The sequence below is a fragment of the Pteropus vampyrus genome, unplaced genomic scaffold (assembly GCF_000151845.1).
Source record: "Pteropus vampyrus isolate Shadow unplaced genomic scaffold, Pvam_2.0 Scaffold22, whole genome shotgun sequence".
Classification (NCBI taxonomy): Eukaryota; Metazoa; Chordata; class Mammalia; order Chiroptera; family Pteropodidae; genus Pteropus; species Pteropus vampyrus.
Genome location: NW_011888803.1, coordinates 6,470,998 through 6,492,791, shown reverse-complemented (window position 1 = coordinate 6,492,791; position 21,794 = coordinate 6,470,998).

Below are 21,794 nucleotides of genomic sequence, written 5' to 3'. Positions count from 1 at the left end.
TGGCCTATTGGCAACATAAGCATTAGCAGCAGCTTGCTCCTCACAAGCTCCTGGTTTTCCTCTTACTCCTCTAACTTTTCCTTCTCAATCTCCTTTGTTAATTCTTCCTTACTTTCCCAGGATTTAAAGCCTGGGGTGGATGAGGGTACAGCCCCCACAATTGTTCTCTAGTTGCACTCATTTCATTGCAAATTCATCTGGTCTCATGGCTTTATTTAGTATTTATATCCTCATGGTTCTCAAATTTATATTCTGGACCTATACTTCTCCCTTGAACTTTAGACTTATCTCTCCATCTGCCATGTTAACTTTTCCATTTGATTATCTAATAACAATCTTCTGTCCCAAACCAAACTCTTAAAATTCTCTGCAAAATGGTTCTCCTACTGTGTTTCCATCAAGTGAATTACAAATTCCATTTCTGGGTTCTCAAGCCCAGAAGTTTACATTTATTTTTTGAATCCCATTCTTTTTTTCCTCATACTCACATCAAATCTATTAAAATTTTGTCTTTATTTTCAAAATGTATTAGAATCAGACCATGTATCATCAGTTCCATCACTGATGCTCTGGCCCAAGGCACCATTCCCTCTCTGGATTATTGCAACGTGTCCTAACTGTTCTCCTGGCTGACGCGTTGCCTCCTGCACTATTTTCTACCAGCAGTAGTGTTGCTCCTCTATTCACTGGTATCTCACTTTAAACAAGTAAAAATAAAAGTTCTCATCAAATGCATAGTCCAGGCTCAAGATATTGAATAGCACTTAACAAACAGCAAAACAGAAGATCCAATGACATAACTCCTCCTCCCCTTCTGTTCTTATGCCATGTTAGTTCACTTAATCTTAAGAGAGATGCTTCACGGCTGTTACAAGCTCCTCTGCTACATCTCAGCCTTTGGCACTGATGATGTGGTGAGAATGAAAGGAAAATTTAGCAGAGAGACTGAGATAAGTTTATGCAATAGAAAATGTAGATAATGGTTAATGAAGAAATACTGTTGTGCTTTTGCTCTCAGAACATAGCAAGACAAGCTAATTGCTGCCTAAAGGCCACTTAGCTTAACTTCATTCATGTTCTCTTACGGAGTCTTGGATGTTAACAGACTAGTCCTTAAAAAGATCATCTGTTAAATGTAATTACTGTTTTTAGGCATAACCAAACATTATTAAGTTTACACTAACAAATTTGACTGAAAAGTATCTTTTCAAATAGAAATTTTTGAGCCCTTTTCTGTTATGATGGAAGAAAGACAGGAGGCAGATGGCTGAGAATACACAAACCGGAATAAGGCTGTTGAGGGCAGAAAAGCTTGAAACAGAAACAGGCTATTTGTTCCCATCCCGTACAAGTTCTGGGAAATGATTGTGATTGTTTTCTATAAATAGAGGAGACTCTTTCTCTCATTTATCTTCTTAAAATAATTTGGTACAAACCATTTTCTTCTTCAATTTGGCAGACTCTAAGCTTCCATTGGGAGAGATTCAACAAAGATTTTTAAAAAACGATTGCTGGGCTACTGAGTCTGAATTTGTATAATGTTATTGATGATAACAAATTATATATAAGGATTTCAAATGACAAAAGGAAAAACGAAAACTCGTCTTTCCTGGGCACACATGCTATGCCAAGCATAGACTAGGAGATTTGAAAAACATTATGTCATTCTACCCAGATATTTGTACCTGCTAGCAGTCCTTCCAAATCTCTCCTAGTCATTTCTGTTCTCAGCAGTGACTTCAGAACTTTTCTGCACTGCTCAGACTTCTGACCTTGTCATCTTCCCCACTCTTAGGAAATGACTTTGTTTTCAACAGTACATAGAGAACAGAAATCTAAAAGAGAATCATCTCTGTTTCCTTCCACCAAACTGACTTGAACATACCCAACTCTCTTTTTCCTTTTTCTGTTCTTTTCTGACACGAACACTCTCCCATCTCTACTGATTCCAAAACATCAGTATTAAAACATGCTTAGGAGGATATTCTACCTTAAAAAAACAAATGAACAAGTGAATAATCAAACTCTCCTATCCCTCATCTGTATCTCTTTACTTCCCTTCAGAGCCAAACTTTTCTACTAGGTCTCCACTTCTTTACCGCTCTTCTGTGGCCAGGACTCTGCTTTCCCCAAGGTCTCCCTCCTTTGATCTCCTAATTGCTAAATCCCATAGACTCTTCCTTGTCTTTATCTCCTTTGACTTCTCATTGTCACTTGATTCCTCTTTTTTTGAAGCTTTCACTTTGTTGACTTTTGTAACTATGTGTTCTCCTACTTTTCCTATGGACATTCCTTATCATTCTCTTTGTGGAACTTTGTTTCTCTGCCCAGTTTGATGCCACATTGATATTTCTTGGGGTTCTGGCCTAGCGCTTCTCATTTCATTTCTATTTGTTCCCTAGTAGTCTCACTTCAGCAATTTAATTTATAATATTGTTTCTTTTTCTTTCCTCTTTCGTTACTATAAAAATTTATATTCAGGAAGCCTGACTCCTATACACTTTGTAAAAGTTTCTGGGCGCTTTCTTTGTAATATGTAGACTCATTATTCCTTTCTGATTATGAGAACAAAAGTGGTATTTTTTAAAGATGAATTCTGGTTTTGAGGACTCTTCTTGATTCTAATCGCTTTTCTTTAGTCTTATTTCAGCTTCACGATTCACATCTCCTCTTTTCTTGGGGCAGGTTTAGCATCAGTGATTTGACCTCCCTCTTGAATCTCTTGTAGATTATAGAAAAAGTATGCTTCCAGCCACAGGTCTGCCATACAACATGGCAGACAACTTGTCTCGATAAGTTTTTAGAAGCTCGAATTGAAGTTCTTTTTAAAGAGGATGTACTCAAGATGTTTGACACAATAGACATGAGAACCCAGTGTGGTCAGAGGGGATGGAATGGGGTGTGTGAACTGTGGATCTATAGTTTGAAATGAGTTGTAACTTAACCTATAGGCAAAAATACATAAACTGGGTCTAAATCTTGAAAGATGAATGAACTTCTTGATAAGTTCTTACATATAGATAATAGTTTTTAATGTGCATATTAAATTAGTAAAGTTTATTAGAGACCCTCAATATATCTAGCTAGTATGAAAAATTTCAATAGGTTTCACTCAGTATGGTACTTACGCATGAGATTAAGTTCCATTTTTGCTTAATTTTGTCACAAGAAGCACCTTGATATAGATTAAATAGCTATTGAAATAGAAGTAAATGACCTTTTGATCATATCAGAAACACATAGGTCAGGTCTTCCATATACGGGTTTGCATTTTTCACACATTACCATATGTTCTTCACACATTGTACACCTCTTATTTAAAATCTTGGCCACCACTCAATTGCTCTCACACCTGCCTTAAACTATACAAATACGTGTTTTATATTTTTATGTACAGTGTATGTATTTAGGCAAGCCAATATCTTCCCTTTTAAAGAGATGTATTCACTTGGGGAAGTCTACCTTTTATTCATGGTGCATGCATAACTCAAATGAAAGCTCAGGTAGGTTATATTTTTATGTCTTGGGAGGAATAAACTTCTTAAATGCTTTACAAGGCTTTTATTTTGGCCCTGGGACAGGACCACCTTGTGTTCTCCAAGTTTTTAAAATATGAAATCATTGACTCATTTTGGTTTCTGAAGGCAATTTTTTTAACAGCAAAGAGAGGTAATCTCAGCATTATGATGTACTACATGTCACAGTGTATTCCAGGTAATGAGCATATTTAAAATGGAGGCTACTAGTAACAAGAAGATCCTTAACCTGGGGGAAAAAATGTCTAGTTTAGAGCCAAAAGCTGTCATCTTGTTAGAAGTCAACACCATCTATTGTTTCAAAAAAATGTTCTAAACGGTAATATGTGAGGGAAGTAGCTGTGTTTTGTAAAAGATGAAGTTTAAAGTGCCTCTCTTGTGCAGCAAGTGAACCTTAGATAAAAAGGCCCACTGTGGTGGAGAGAAAGATAAGTTTTCCACATGGCTGTACATATTTTTAATAAATAAACTAAGATCATTTATTCTTCCTATGTCCCAAGAGCTACCTCTCTGTCACCTCACAGTTCGATTTACAGAGACTGTTACATGTTATTTTTATCTTCATAGTGCAAACATATAGTAGCACAAGGAAGCAACAGAAATGTAAAATCACTGCTTTTCTAATCCAAATGCTTATAGTTAAAAAAGTATCTAGGGCTTGCTATTGTCAGAGCCACACTATACTTTTGGCCAGCAACAGGAGGCATTACTGCATCAGAACCTAGGTCTTCTGTCTTCTTAGATGTCCTTTTCATCTGAGCCAAATAATTTCTCCCCTCTGAAGCCACTTATTCCTTCAGCGTCACATTTTCTGCACAAAGAGAGTAGGATGAAAATAAATTAACTCCCTCTGTTTTTACATCTGCATTGAGACTAAACAGGTTCCATGTACTTTATTATTTTGAAACTGATATAAACGGGGTTTATAAGACATCAATATAACCTATATATGTGGTTAAATAGATCAATAGAGTAGAGGGATAGAAACCAATCCCCTTCAAAAAAGATTGAATTTACTATTGAATTCATTATCTTCAACACCAAAAGAGTCACATCTCAGCATCCAGTAATTCTATTATAAACAAGTCCACCAAGACTTCAACTTTAATCTGGAATCTGCCACTTTAAGGAGAAAGGCTCATGCAACATTCTCACACGTCAGCAAAGTATGGCTCCATGTCACTCAGAGACAACCCTGCGTGGGCTGCATCATTCATGTCATCTTGCATAGCTATATAAATAGCATTTTTCAATGCACAAATTTCACCACAGCCCCAACCAAATTAACCTTGCAAATGACATGGTCTGTGGCAATGAAGGCTGCTTCTTACAGACTGCAGGTGGTGGGTGCCCAGGGGAAAGGAGAAGAATTAGTTTATTTTACTTACTGCAAAAATTGGAATGTACTCTTTTTTTTTTTTTAATGACCTAAGTGTGTATGTCATGATTCCTGGCTACATGAACATTAAATTCCTTTATAATTATGCTTTTTATGTAATCATGTTGGGGCATAGCTCAAAATATTTGCATTCATACATCATGTAAAAAAAAAAGAGCTTTCTTCATTAAAAAAAAAAATACTCTAATTATATATGATACCTGTCTCAGATATGGTGGTAGAAAGAAGCTATTGCTTGCATTTTTAGAATTTATTATACTCTTTGATCTATTTCATCATGAAACTTCTTTCTGTCCAGATCATTAGGGTAAAGAAAAAAATATATATATTTCAAAGTGTGTATACCAGCTGGCAAAAGGGCATCCTCCATCAAATAAATCTTAGATCAAAACCATCATGCAGTCTCTTGTTCATGCTGGGCTCATAGAAGTATGCTTTGGTTTTGGGCAGAAAGGTGTCTATTCTTCTAAAATGGCCCTTGGCCCCAATGACCAGGCCTATGAAGATGTGTTTAGACTGTCAGGTGCCCATCTAGCACTTAGCTGTGTCATTTTGTCCTTCTCCTGTTGACTTTGACCCCAGACTCATCAAGGCACTTTAGTTCAGACTTGCTCCTGCAAGGATTTGGTGACACATTTTGCTACTCATACATTTCCTTGGCCGCACTCAGAAATACTCTTTTTGTAGGAACTGGGTCTTGCCCATTCCCATCTCTGTGCTTTGGTCTTGTACTTCAGTCACATAACAAATATTTACTCAGTACTTATTATATGCCAAATATTAACTGCTGAGAATACACAGGTGAAAAAGACACAGTCTCTACCTTAATGCAAATGATTATTCTACTGTGGATATGCATATGTATATTTTTTCTATTTATTAATTTTTACTTTTATCATTTTGTGGCTAATTTATCAATTAAATACATATTATAATTATAATATCTTTCCAGTGAATTCAAATTTTCATCTGATGCAGTCATCTGCTTTGTCCTTAAAATGCTATTTTCTTAACATCTATTTTGTCTGACATTATTTTAGCTATCTCCAGCTTTCTTTTGGTCATTATATACCTTATATATATTTCTTTATACTTTTTGATTTTATCTTTTTGTGCCCTTATGTATCTGGTATGTCTCTTGTTTACAGTTAATGGGTCAATTATTTAGAAAAATTAAACCCAAACTGATTATATCTGCATTTCACTATTATTTATTTTGAGTGATTTCTACCATTTTAATTCACACGTTTTGTTTTCAGTTTTTTTATTCTTTTTTCTTTCTTTCTTTTTTTTAATCTATAAGTGAAATTTTTATTTGCTTTTATTCTGTTTTTCTCTCTACTGATTTTGAAGTTATAAACTCTATTTCTATTATTTTATAGCCAACCTTTGAAGTTTTATCATGCACACTTAAAATATAATAAGCTCTAAAGTCATTAACTTACTATACGCTTGAACAACATGGAATTTACAACACCTTAATTTCAATCGACTCTCTCCTAATTTATAGTAAACATTCCTAATATTCTAGATCTCTGATTTTCTAATCTTATAAACTAGACATCATTATAATAGTGTACAAATATGGATTTTTATAAAAGATTTTTTACATGTTTACCAATTTTTTTTGCTTATGTCCTCTCTTATTTTAGATTTTTCTGGATTCATTTTCCTTCCACCTGAAGTACTATTAAGACTTAATGTTTTTTTTCAATGATTTTATTTTTTGATAAAGTCTCAATTTTTGTTTATAACTTTTTTTTTCATAATTCTTTTAATTGTGTTTTTCTTTTGTATATATCTTTTTTTCTCTTTGCCAGCTTTTAAGATCCTCTTTTGGTCTTCGGTTGCGGTTTCACTAAACTATGTTCAGTGGTACATGTTTCTTTTTATTTATTTGGCTGTATCATTGGGGCATACAGATATGGGTATATTTTATCTTCCTGTGATTGTCCTAGCTTAGTGGATGAGTTTCAGATTCGCTCCCCATTTTGTGGTCATTGGCATCCTGTTAAGAATAATCTTGGGTTTTAAATTATTAATCGCAGTCTGATTTTGGTTCACTGTTTTTGAGATATTTAAAAAGATCCTTAATTCATTAATTTTGTTTTGAAATTCTTTCTTTCTCAGAATTCTAGATATGTATTAAGAAGCATGCTTGTTTTCATAGATCTAGGAACTACTTTCTTGTATTAGGCAAGTCTTCAAAGCACAAAGATCACAACAATTTGAAGCAGAAGTTCTTATTCATTTTCTTTACGGATTTTCTTTTCAGTATTTTATTCTTTTTCAGCATCATTCAATTCTTTTTCTGGATTCACATACTGATTATAAAATAACCACAACTTTCTTATTCTGATATCTCAATGTTTTCTTTCTTTAAGTCTAGCACTTTTCATAGTTTTCATAGAAGTATATATATATATATATATATTTATTTCTGTGTTTTTGTATGTGTATTTTGAGCTGTAGTTGTAATCACATGTTCAAATTACTAATCAAGTTTAACTAAAAGTGAGATAACCTAATATTATGTACATCTAATAAGATGCAATATGGAGTATAAAGTGCTACTTATAAAGTACTCTGCCTCCTATCCCTTTCCCCAAAACAGACTGAATTTAATAAAATCTTAGATATAATTTCTACAGAAATTCAAGCAGCATAGAAAGGACTTTTAAAAAGTCACCATAAGAAAGTATCAACTTTATGGAGAATTTATGATATTCTGCAGGTGACTTGATTTCTTTAATAAGATAACAGAATAGGGAAAAAAAGGAACTAAGGAGATTCTAGATTAAAATAAATTTTTAATAAAAAAATTAAGGGGCATAGCAATCACATATATGAATAGATATTGTTTGGATCCTTATTTAAATAAACCAAATCAAAAGGACATTTGAGATAATCAGGGAAATTTGGATAATGCATTAAGTATTGAATAAAATAAATTATTGTTAATCAGTTAGGTGTAATAATGACATTGTGGTTATAAAAAAATCCTTGGTTTAAATAAATAATTTTACTGAAATACATCAGAGTGACATGGGATTTATTGTAATGCACTTCAATAAAGAAATATTGGTAAATGAGACAGATACGGCAAAAAGACATTGGATTTTGATCCTGAAATAAATAGTGGTTCATTGTATTTTTTATTAGTACTTGTAAGTTTTCACTGAAAGTTAAGTAAATAGTAAGTCCACTGGGAAATATGTATTTTAAATATTTTGTGACAACAGTTAGGCTTAAATAATATCCTAAATTATGCTGTGTTTAATAGCCTACTTTGAGTCACCATTAAGAAGGGCAACTACAGCTTTGAGAGTCAAGGGCTTTAAATGGTCATATTCTAGGTTGTCTGTCTCTATTTTTTTGCTGCAGCAGAAAAGACAGAAAGGTATCACTGAGCTAAAATCAAGGTGTCAGAGGAGATGTATTCCTTTCAGGAGGCTCTAGGGGAGGATCTGATCCATGTTCATTTGGGCTGTTGGCAGAATTTGGTTCCTTCTGGTTGTAGAACTAAGATCCCATTTGTTGCTGGTTGTTAGCTGAAGGCTGTCTCTAGCTTCTAGAGGGCACTTATGTTCCTTGGCTTGTGGTCCTTTTTCTTCTATCTTCAATACCAGCTACAATGGATCTAGTCCTTCCCATGTTTCCAATCTCTCCTCTTTCATCTGTTTCATCTCTCAAACCCTCCTTAGCTGGAAAAGAGTCTCCACTTTTAAGGACTCACATGATTAAATGGGGACCACCTGAAATATCCAGAATAATTTCCCCATCTCAAGGTCTATAACCTTGATCACACCTACAGAATCCCTTTTGCCATGTAAGGTAGCATTCACAGGTTTGGGAGCTTAAGGCCTAGACATAATAGGGGGCGTTATTCTGCCAACCACAATGATTTTTACCTCTCTATCTCAGTTTCTTCATCTGTGCAATGGGACTAAGAGCTCTCAATTGTATTGTTGGTAGGATCCACTCACTGAGTTATAGTGATCAGTTGTATCAATTGATGAGGTCTGTATACTTTGCATACTTGCATACTGTATACTTGAAAGTAATATACAAATATGAGGTATTAATAAAATTATTAATCAGTAATATGTTCATTAGACTCTCTTATTTAACTTTGGGTCTCCAGTGATTAGCAAAGGACTTAACATTCATTAAATGTCTACTGAGCGATAGCATGAATAATTTATTATTATTTTTATCAGAGAAGATCCTATTTTGGCGGGAATTTAAGCTTATACAATTCATAGCATCCTCTTTAAAAAATATAATCTAAAGTTATACATGTAAAATTAGGTATACGGCCTTAAAAGGGGCTTGTACAAAAGGAGAGCTATGATTTAAGCTTCATTAGCACCCTCCAAAATTTACCTCCATTTCACTTTCTTGCTCCACACTGGCCATTTGACTTGCTGCTATACATATTTCTGGCTTTTTGATTTTTTTTCGGTGTCACTAAACTGGGTTTAAAACCCCATTTTACTGATTTTCTACCGTCTCTGGCTCATTGTGACAGTAACCATATAAGAAACGCATACACAATTAATGTATTTAACCTATCTTTATTGAGTGTCCTCAATATGTCAGGCATTGGGCACAGAGCTATGGACGCTATGATGACACCATACGTTACATTTCATAAGTTTCATGGTTCTGAGCAAGCAAAAGATAAATCCTGAGGGCAGAAGGTCCCAGGCAGAAGATTAACCTAAAGAAGTCTGAGAAAAACTAGCTGGAACAGAATTTGAACTGCTATAAGAAGATATGTCTCAAAACTCAACTGGCAGATGAATAAACAAAAATGAGAAAAGAGAGTACATTTAAAAGCCTAGAGAGTTGGAAGCAGGACAGGCCTTCTGCATGCAAGGAGAGGATACAAGAGCCCAAGTCAGAAATTAAGTGCTAACATCCCTAGGAAACAAGGTGAATCAAGGCCACATGGTGTTTTGGGTGCGGTATCTGAAAAGAAGTTCACAGGGCAGCATGCCAATTCTGAAGTTGCTCTTTATCAATTCACCTTGAAATCTTAATTTGGCATCAAATTCTCTTTCCAGAACTTTTTAAAAAATCAATCTTTTTTTTTTTCTCATGTCAAGGCAACCTTAAGTTATTATCTCTCATAGACATTGTGATGTTTGACACATATTGTATTACTTGGATAAGTGGAATTATTAATAGAAATTCCAGGGAAACTGAAGGCTCCTGGGAAGCATATTTAAAATGAAAAAGACAGGATTATTTTATTTTCTGGAAATCTTTTTAATAAAGTAACTGTGAGCATATGCCATATAACACTGCTTATATCTAATAGTGCATATTTTGTGCTTAGTATATGTTGGCATACAATATGCACTAGCTTATTAAATAATTCTGTGGATTTTGCATTCACATGTTTTTATATTTTTTTATATAAAAACTTTCAGAGTTAAGAAGGTGGCTTCTTATTTTGTTTGGAGTTTGTTCTTAATCATCGTTGATTTAGTCTCTAAACTCCTGATATTATTTTGTTCCCGAAACAGAGCTTTGTGCTGAGGATGCTAAGACAAAAATATAATTTCTGCCTTAGAAGTTCTAGCCCAGTGCAGGGAAAGACCATCAAATAGAGGACTGTTACATGTCTGGTGAAACAGACCATAGAGTAGAAAGGGGCCCTCCTTCCTAGAGAGTCAGGAGAAAACTTCTGAAAGGCTGACATTTTAGAGTTTTGTCCTGAAAGATGAATGGGAATTTTTCAGGAAGATAGAATTAGTCAAAGAAAATGCTTAAAGTGAAGGAGGACAGGATTAGGGATTATGGAAGGGCACATAGATGAGGATTTTCAAGAAGTTTAGGTGTTTGAAGTGACAAGAAAGAGTAACTGTTTAACAGGTAATAGGTTACAAAGCCTAAGGTATTAGAGTTAGGTCAGATCTCCTGACGATGGGTTCAAGTCTCTCTCTTCTGCCACTGAACTGCTCCCTAACTAGTTTGTTTGGCATATTCCCCTCGAGCCTCAGCATCTGGCATGTTGTGGACACTCAAATACTACTGTGGGTGGCTAAAAAATAGAGTGGATGAATACCACGCTGTTGCTTAACTTACCCAAAGTTTCTTTTTGATTTTGGTCACTGTGGACAGATGCATTCTATTTCTCTGCCTTATTCTTTCTTTTAGAGTGCTTTCACTTTTCTATTCTCTTTCATACACTCTTACACACACACACACACACACATACCAGCTACCCATCAGTGTCCATTCTGTTTGACAAATTGTTTATACTTCTCAAACATAAGCATATTCAGAAACTTTGAAGCTAGTTAGTCAACACTCTCATAATGTGGGCTGGAGAAAATTAAAAAAATCATAATCCTAGCTATAACCTTTAACAAGTTCAAACCACACATAAAAATTTTGACTATATTTCAGTAATCATCTCTTCTATCATTTGTCTCAACTAAAGTAGAAATGCTGAGGAAGAAGCATAATATCTCTTTGAATTCCTCTTCTTAGAGTTATTTTTTTTTTCCATTTGGTCAAAGCAAGAAAAAACTATCTACAAATAAGATAAAATAATAGTCCCTTTGACTGCATTAACTTTGATTAAAAGCAGAAAATTTTCTACTATATTTAAACAAATGTGAAATAACACTCTTTCTTTGTAATTTTTCTGATCATAAGTCCTTTAGTGCAATACTTAATTGACCAGCTGGTTTTTCAGTGGGTTGTTTTAGCTACCATAAAGAACACACAATGTTTACAATCTATACATCCTTTATATAGAAAAGAGACACCTTGACTAGCACTTGAGAAATATTTTGAAGCAGATTTGAATACGTTTCATGGCTATTTTCTCCTTTCACTCTCTTTTTTTTAAATTCTAATTTTTGATCTGACTTCTCCAGATTGTGGTCTTTTCTTTAGATCTTGTTCTTGCAGTCATACTTTATGATCTTTCATCCTTCTCTCTTATAGTTTTGCTCTAAGTGAAGTGATGAAATTCAATCTGTAAACCAAAGTATGTTACTGAGTGGTAGCATGTGAACATATTAGCTGTCCATCAGGAATCCCAGAGTCTTGGTTATCACAGTGGGAATTTTATGTACTACTAGGCAGAGGGGAGTACATTTTCTGTTTCTCTGCAGAGAAAGTACTTGTCTCCAGCTAATGCATGAATGAAAAGAGAAGTTAACTATGGCTTTCAGTTTTAGAGACATTTAGAGATGGAAATGCATGGACTGTTTTCAGATCGTGGAGCTTAAAATTAAATGTTCTTTTATTTTCACCCGATGAATACAAATTTCCTTTCTCTGGAAGACACATTAGACCTCAGAAAATACCTGTGACCCTGAGACTTTGCCATATCTCTAATGACATTTTAGCTTATACAGACCATCTAAAAAGAATCCTCTACAATGACATTTCCAGCTGTTATAGCTGCACACACACACACACACAAAAGATAAATCACTTTACTAACAAGGGCATTTCTTTAACAGCATGGATTGAGTGGGAGAGGTGATGGCAATGAAAAAAACTTGATTGCTTCTGTTTAAAATAACTATCTGATTAAAACAACAGCAACAATAACAACACCAACAAAGAGGAAAATATGCTCTACTACCAAAAAAACAACAACAACTATTTTCACTTTGGATGGACCATTTCCTTGGAAATAAAAAGAAAAAAATGAAGCAGTTACACCATGGGTGTCCCTAGAACAAGAAGAATTCAGCCTATAACTTCTGATTACTCAGAAATTCACAGAAAGTAAATCCAGATAGGATTAAGAAAGCCCCCCTGGGACTAATAAGTAGAAGAATATTTACTTATTTGTAGCAAATAGTTGACTGAATAATGAATAATGAATAACTATTAGCTTATATGGCAATAAACAGTTATTTAACAGAGATCTAAGAGTTTGCATTTTTCCTTTTTCTCCTAAGTAGCCTCTAAACATCTCCAGAATATCTCACACAGAGGATGACTATAATCTCTATATCTGAAAGCAGCATTATTTTTCAGTAATTTTCTGGTCCTTTCTTTTGTTCTCCAAAATGACATTTGTTAGACTATAAGAACAGACACACACAAAAATATTCCCCTCTCTCCCGTTTGGACAAGAGTAATGGTTTGCTTTATCTATAAATATTTAAGTCTTTTTAAAGCCATATCCTTTAAAAGTGAATTTATTGATATTAAGTTTTATCAAGTTATATCAATTGACACATTTTAATTTTTTCTTATTTATATTTTTGTGGGATATCCCATTAGAGAAGACATTTGTAGCCAGGAAACCACCTTGGACTTTTAGGGAGCAATTCCACTTTAAAAGGTGGGGATCGATGGGACTTTCTAGAAACATTCATTTTTATATATAGTACAAGAGTAGGAGCAGCACAAGAGGGACTATTTTGGAGAGAAAAAATGGAGTGTGAATGGGGTATTTGTTCACAGGGCTTAGGATATCAGCTTTATATAGAGTAAGAAGGGTAGAATTTGAAGCTTCGAAGCGATAAAGGGGTTGTAATTATATCTTTATGTTTCTAAGTATATCTTGGGTAATAATTTATAATATTAATCTGGAATATTTTCCTCCTTAAATCGCTCCTCTTCCTTTCATCCAACACATGGAAGAGTTGTGAAAAGATAGAAAGTAGAAAAAGCTTACTAATCTTTTGGACTTATTGTTAGTTTATCTACTTGTTTTTCAAAAACCCCAGAGAAGAGGGAGAATTGGCAAGTTGGACAAAATATCTTGGTGAGAGGCAGCAGATAGAGCTGGACTAAGGTCCTTAAGACTAGAAAGATATGTCTTAGTCCAGAAGATGAAAACAAGATAGCATGTACAAGCCCATGTGCGGTAGGGAATGAGGCCTCAGGCATCGACAGTAAGAGTGAGCGGCAGCAAAATCTCCAAGAGGAAATGGCTATGTGGGATATTTGAGAAGATGGGATCCATGGATAAACTCAGGGAAATTTCTATGTCCCAAGTGTTCCTGAAAACATGAGTGAACCAGCAGGTTAATAGGGGTCATGTGGATTGGAGCTGAGGGTGTCTCAGTGGTTATCCACATAGATGAATGCTTAAAGGTCAATTTCCAGGGTACTCTCCAAGGCCCCACAAGGAGACAGAAAATTATGAATGAAATTGAGTTCAAATTTTCACCACCTCTATGGAAAAGGTGGGTCTCAAAATAAAAATTAACTTGAGTTTTATAAAGTATAAAATTTTTTTTCTTGCTCAATTGAATATGTAGTCTGAACTTCATACCTGTTAATAGGGTTAAGAACAAGCACTCTAATGTTAAACTGATGAAACAGGTGGTGGGATTGAGAAGGGAAAATAAAAAAGAAAAAAAGATCATTACATGTATTAGGTGGCAGGTATCTGGACCATCCTGTCCTGGTGTTCTGGGACCAGCAAACACCTTGAGTTGACCATGTAGAAGACAAAAAGGATTGAACACTAATTGCTTCAATCAATACTGGAAGCTCAAGTGTAGCACTGAGGGCATAAGTTCTGTGCAATTTTTTGAAAGTCGCCTGGGTAGCACTTAGACCCGTGAGACGATCACAGCAGGAGACCAGCTTGACTAGTTGACTGGGTGAGGCCTCATTCTCTTGTCCACTATGCTGTAGCAGGATTCAGCGGAAACAGTTACTTGAGGCACAGAGGTTTGGGTATCAAAGTCTGTAACATCTTCTTTTTAGTTTGTGTAAATCGCCTTGATTATGAATAATCCAAGGAAATGAGGAGAACCAGGAGGGAGAAACTGGACTCATTATTTATAAGGCAGATAATGCCTGAGCTATTGATTGGAAATATAGACAATTTAGACGTGCCTTCAGATTTTGTGGAGTAATTCACATAGTAGTAATCCATATAAAGTAATAGACTTTCAATAGTCATCTATGTGGATAACCACTGTTCCACACTGCACTACTGATTCTTCGAATGTCAAAGTATTTATTTGGGCCAGGAGCTCTTCAGTTATTTTGTATAACAGATACAAATTCAGTTCATGTCAAGGTTGTTTGGTTTTTGAACTATGAAGATTCTGAGTTAAGAATACTAGCTTAGAGTCAAGGCTCCAACTTTTAAGAGTCAGACAGTCTTAGGCATGATTTGTCTGTTTCCTCACTTATAAAATAGAGATGACAGCCACCACATTGTGATGCAGAATGGAACCATGAGTACACATTGACATTTTGAACTCCAAGGAAGTGTGATGAAAGTATAGAGGAGAAATCATTAATTTTTTCTCAAGGATGGAATTAGAGGAAGTGACAATTGACCTGGTAGGACATGCTAAGTATTTAAATAATGTAAAAAACAGTAAGCCAGTGAAAAGTCCAAGCAGAGGAAAAACAAGGGAAAAAGCAGAAGCAATATTTCATATACACTTTAAAATTTTTTATTTTTAGAACAGTTTTAATTCACAAAAATATATTAAGAGGAATGTACAGGGATTTCCCATATATCCCCTGCCACCACATATGCAAAACATCCCCCATTGTCAACATCACTCACCAGAATGGTACATTTATTACCAAGGATAAACCTACATTGACACATCATAATCACCCAAAGTCCCTAGATCACATTAGAATTAAGTTTTGGTCTTATACATATATGACATATATTCATCATTATACAGAGAACTAAAAATGTCTTAAAAGTTTTCCGTGTTTTGCACATTCATTCCTCCCCTCAACAGTTGGCAACTACTTATCTTTTTACCATCTTTATAGTTTTGCCTTTTCCAGAATATTCTGTAGTTGAAATCATACAGTATGTAGCCTTTTCAGATTAACTTTTTTCACTTAGTAATATGCATTTGTGGTTCCCCCATGTCTATATATGGCTTGATAGCTTATTTCTTTTTAGCACTCTATAATACCCCATTGTCTGGATGGACCGCAGTATATTTATCCATTCTCCTACTGAAGATCACCTTGGTTGCTTCTAATTTTTGGCATATATAAATAAAGCTACTATAAACATATGTGTGCAGAGTTTTGCGTGAACATAAGTTTTCAACTTTTTTGAGAAAATACCATGAAGTGGGATTGTTGGATCATATCTGTGGGTCCCAGGACTGACTGTGATCCAAGCCTGCAGCTAGGGATAGAACTCCAGATATAAAATGTTACATTAATGTAGTAAGGCGCCTGCGTCTAACTTGTGCACGTATGACTCAGCTTATTGTTTATCATGCATGTATGGCAGAATGCCACTATTGTTCGATGTATATAAAGCCCATGCGGTCCAGAAGCCCGCACTCCCCGCAATAAAGTTGGTGCCTGCCATTTCATGCTCATGTTGGCTCCTCGTGCATTTTTTTTCAACCAAGCATCTCACCACCGAAGCCTTCCCTTCTTGATAAGCTCGGTATTGACAATATCATAAGAGTGTTTAGTTTTGTAATAAACCATCAACCGTGTTCCAAAATGGCTGTATCATTTTGCATTCTCACCAGCAACATATGAGAGTTTCTGTTACATTCTCACCAGCACTTGGTATTGTCGGTGTTCCAGATTTTGGCTATTTTAATAGGTGTGTAGGGGTATCTTATTATTATTTTAATAGACATTTAATAGACATTTTAATAGACATGATAACGTATGATGTGGATTATCTTTTCATATGCTCAGTGGACATCTGCATATCTTTTTTGGTGAAGTATCTGTTAACATCTTTGGCCCATATATATATTTTTAATTAATTTGTTTATTTTAATTAGTTTTAAGTATATAGTACATTGGTTAGACATCTATATAGTTCATAAAACGATCCCCCCAATTGCTCCCTCCCCTGACCCTCCACTTAGCCAACACATTAATGCTAATTGTATTCCCTACTCCATGCTCCCCATCCCTGTGACCATCTATTGACTACTAATTTGTACTTTTTTAACCCTTCACTCCATTCCCACAGGCCCCCAACACCTCCTCTCCTCTGTCCATCACCAAATTGTCCACTATATTTGTGAGTCTGTTTTTGATTAGTTTGTTCATTTTGTTCCTTAGATTCTGCATATAAGTGAAATCATATGGTATTTATCTTTCTCTGTCTGACTTATTTCACTCAGCATAATAATCCAGAAATAATGGAGTCAAGTAATCTAACAGATTGTTTTTTGATTTATCGATGGTAGCCATTATGACAGGTGTGAGGCGATATCTGATTGTGGTTTTAATTTGCATTTCTCTGATGGTTAGTGACCTTGAGCATCTTTTCATATGTCTATTAGCCATCTGTATTTCCTCTTTGGAGAAGTATCTGCTCAGGTCTTCTGCCTATTTTTTAATTGGATTGTTTGCTTTTTGTTCTTCAGTAGTATGAGTTCTTTATACATTTTAGATATTAACCCCTTATTAGATGTATCATTAGCAAATGTCTTCTCCCAAATAGTCGGTAGTCTTTTTGTTTGTTGATAGATTCCTTTGCTGTACAAAGACTTTTTAGTTTGAGTAGTACCATTTGTTTATTTTTTCTTTTGTTTCCTTTGCCTAGGGAGATATATCCAAAAGGAAATTACGGTTAGTAATATCAGAGAGTTTACTGCCTATGTTTTCTTCTAGAAATTTTATGGTTTCAGATCTTACATTTAAGTCTTTAATCCATTTTGAGTCTATTCTTGTATATGGTGTAAAAAAGTGGTCCAGTTTCTTTTTTTTTGCATGTATCTGTCCAATTTTCACTACACTATTTATTGAAGAGACTGTCTTTACCCCATTGTATATACTTATTTCATTTGTCCTACATTAAACGAGTGTTTAGGTGTAGATTTATTTCTGGGCTCTCTATTCTGTTCCATTAATCAATGTATCTGTTTTTATGCCAGTACTATGCTGTTTTGATTACTGTAGGCTTGTTGTATAAAAATGCCACTGACTTTTGAGTATTTATTTTGTAATCTGCTACTTTACTGAATTCAGTGATCAGTTCTAACCAGTATTTTTTGGTGGAATCTTTAGGTTTCTCTATATATAGTATCATGTCATTGGCAAATAATGAGAATTTTACTTCTTCCTTTCCAATTCTGATACCTTTTATTTCTCTTTCTTGTCTTATTGCTATGGCTACGACTTTCAATACAATGTTGAAGAGGAGTGGTGAAAGTGGGCATCCTTGTCTTGTTCCTGATCTTAAGGAAAATGTTTTTAGTCTTTCCTCATTGAGTATGATGTTAGCTGTAGGTTTTTCAAATACAATCTTGATTATGTTGAGGTAAGTTCTCTCTATTTTCACTTTGCTGAGAGTTTTTATCATAAATGGATGCTGGATTTTGTCGAATGCTTTTTCTGCATCTATTGATATGGTTATATGGTTCTGGATACCAAAGCCTCTTAGTTTCCAATGGTTGCCATAACAAATTACCACAAACTGTGGGGCTTAAAACAACAGGAATTTTTTTTTATCTAAAAGTTCTAGAGGCTAAGGTTTCAAAGCCAAGATGTAGGCAGGGCTGTGCAATCTCTAAAGCTCTAAGGGAGGATTTGTTCCAAGTCTTTCTCTTTGATTTTGGTATTGCTGGAAATCCTTGGTGTTCCTTAACTTGTGGATGCATCGCTCCATTCTCTGCCATTCTCTATCATCATATGATGTTCTGTGTGTGTGTGTGTGTGTGTGTGTGTGTGTGTGTGTGTATGTGAGTGTGCTTGTGACTCTTCTTATAAGGACACAATTCAAATTGGATTAAAGTGGTGTATCACATTAATTGATTTGGGGATTTTGTACCAAACTTGCATCCCAGGAATAAATCCAACTTGATCACGGTGTATGATATTTTTAATGTATTGCTGAATTTGTTTTGCTAATATTTTGTTGAAGATTTTTGCATCAATGTTCATAAGAGACATTGGCCTATAGTGTTCTTTTTTAGTAATGTCTTTGTCTGGTTTTGGAATCAAAGTATTAGTGGCCTCATAAAGAGTTAGGGAGCCTTTCCTCTTCTTGAATTTTTTGGAATAGTTTGATAAGAATAGGTGATAATTCTTGGAATGTTTGGTAAAATTCACCTATGAAGCCATCTGGTCCAGGACTTTTATTTTTTGGGAGGTTTTTTTTACTGATTCTATTTCATTGGTGGTACTCGATTGGTTCAGATTTTTTGTTTCTTCTTCACTCAGTCTTGAGAGATTGTATGTTTTAGGAATGTGTCCATTTCTTCCAAATTGTCCAATTCATTGGCATATAATTGTTCTTATGATCCATTATATTTCTATAGAGTCCATGGTTATTTCTCCTCTTTCATTTCTGATTTTATTTATTTAAGTCCTCTCTTTTTTCTTTGATAGGTCTCATTGTATTCATCCATTCTCCCCATAAGTTCACTGAGCATCCTTATAACCATTATACTGAACTCTGTCTCTTGCAAGTTACTTGCCTCCATTTCATTTGGCTTATTTTCTGAAGTTTTCTCCTGTTGTGTCAGTTGTGGCATCTTTCTCCGTTTTCTCATTTTATTAGCCTTTCTGTGTTCATTTCTATGTGTCAGGAATATTTGTTTCATCTCTCAGCCTTGGCCAGATGGCCTAATGTAGAAGGTGCCCTGTGTGGCCTAGTGGTGCACTCTTCCTGATCCCTTATGCTGGGGCCTCTGGACATGACCTTTGTGTCAGTTGTATGTAATCTTCTCTTGTCATCAAGCTTTTATTGTTGTTAGTAGATCAGTGTTAGTAGATCAGGGCTCAGGCTGACTAATTGTGGGAATTGGCTGCACCCACAGGGTAAGAGTTGTGTGGGGGCTGACCCCACTGAGTGAGATGTTCCCTAGCAAGCTTGTGTACTTGTTGAAACCACTCTTTGTGTGTATCACTAATGGAAGGCTATTCAGGAGTTGCTCTGTTGTGGTCTGGTGCCAGCCTCCGGATGCATTGATTTTGTGGCCCTTTGGGAGTGGCTCTCCCATAGGCCAAGGTCAGCCACTGCTTCTGATTGCTCAGGGCTACCCAGTGGGAGCTACAAAGCGATCTGCTGGTGGTTGTTACCTATGCTGGATCCATAGGTATGTGGAAGAGACAATGCTGTAGGCAGCAGTCAGTTATCCCCAATCCCTGACCTATGGCAGTTTAGTAGAGGGACCAGTGCTCCTCAAGGCCTGACACTGTCTGTCAGTTGCCTGTAAGTCTCTGAAACTGGATGAGCCTCTGGGTGATATGCATGTTGGGTGGTGCAGGGATCCTGGGAGTCTCCTGGGTCTATTGAGTAAATTTTCCCTTGCCACTGCAGTGTCAGCTTACATGCCAATGCTGTCTCTTTGGTTCCCTGTACAAGTTTCCACTTGTAGCAAGGTCAGTTGCTGCCCACCTTGAGCCTGAATGTGCTACTCCAGGGCGGGGGCAGCTGTCTATCAACATGAAATGGGCACTTTGTGTATTGAATGGGGCAGAAGCTCAGGGAGTCAAGCCAATGCAGTCCCCTAAATTCCCCTCAAGAGATATTGCAGCTCATACAGGCAGCAGTGGTCTGCCCACAACTGTTTTCCCCTAAATGCACTCACTGCTCTAGCCAAGGTCTGTTGCCTGAACAGACTGCAGAACCCCAGAGCCAAACGGGGAATGAATGGCTGCCTGTCAATGGGCTGCAGGCACTTTGTGGCTCGGGTGAAGCAGAATCTCAAGGAGACAAGAGCCATCAGACCAATACAGCTTTAGTTTTGCTGCAACTTCTGTGCCTGGGTGTTCCCGCTGTAGTCAGAGATCGCAGCAAGACCAGCTGCTATCTGGGGTGGTCCCACAGACCCCTGAACTCCCTGGGCACAATATTGCAACTCTTGCAGGTGGCGGAGGTCTGCCTGATGCTGATTTCCGTAAAGTGCTTGCCCTGTGCCAGCCCAAGTTTGTTGCCTGTGTGGATTGGGAGATCTGGGGAGGGGAGAGACAGGGCTTTAGCAGTTCACTGTCTGGAGAAATTTGGGCTGCCTGCAGCAATTTGTGGATAGGGTGGGGCAGGGTCTCAGAGAGACTATAGCAGTCAGATCAATACATCCTCAGTCTTGTTGCAGCTTTGGTAACCATTAACAGGTTTCCACAGAAGTCCCTGATCACAGCAAGACCAACTGCTGTCTGGGACTGGCCAACAGATTCCTGAGATCGGCCCAAGTTTGTGTTGGCAGCAGTAATCTGCCTGATCCTATCTCAGAAAAGCGGCTCACAGTGCCCTGGCTGCTCGCTGGGAAAGCATGGCCTCCAATTGGAGCAGGGGGTGGCAGCCATCCAGTAACTAAAGCCCTGGGCAATCTGCAGGCTGAGTGAGGCGGGCTGATCTCCTCAGGCCAGTGCTTCCTAATATCTCTGTGGGAGGGGTCTGCACAGTCAAGCTGGCGAGGTCTGTAGATTGCCTGGTAGAGGGGCTGGACTAAGGCACAATGGTGACTGCCCTTTCAGCCCTCGTTCTGGTGCCAGGTAATGCAGACTTTTTCAGAGAATCCCACTCAAGCCTCTGACCCACTGCCATTGTCCCAGGTGAGTGTCCACAGGTCAGAAAGCCTTTGCGTGTGTCCTTCAAAGAAGTGTCTAGGGTTTCAGTCTCTTTTCATTTCACCCAGACAGCTGGAATCCTCTCTGGTTTTACAGTCAGAGTTATTGGAACCTCCTCTTCCCTGGGCTGGGGAGCCCCTAAATGAGACCAGAACATCCCTCTCTTTCAGGAGAGCCTCTGCAGGCTCACTTTCCCTTTTGGAGTTCCTCCACTACCTGCGGGTACGGGTCCAGCCTGATTCGTGATTTTGCCCCTCCTACTGCCTTCTATGTGGCTCCTTTATATTATTAGATATAGGTGTTACCATCAGCAGGACTTCAGGTGATTCTCCAAGTTGATTATTTTATAATTTGGTTGTAATTTCAATGTGGACCTG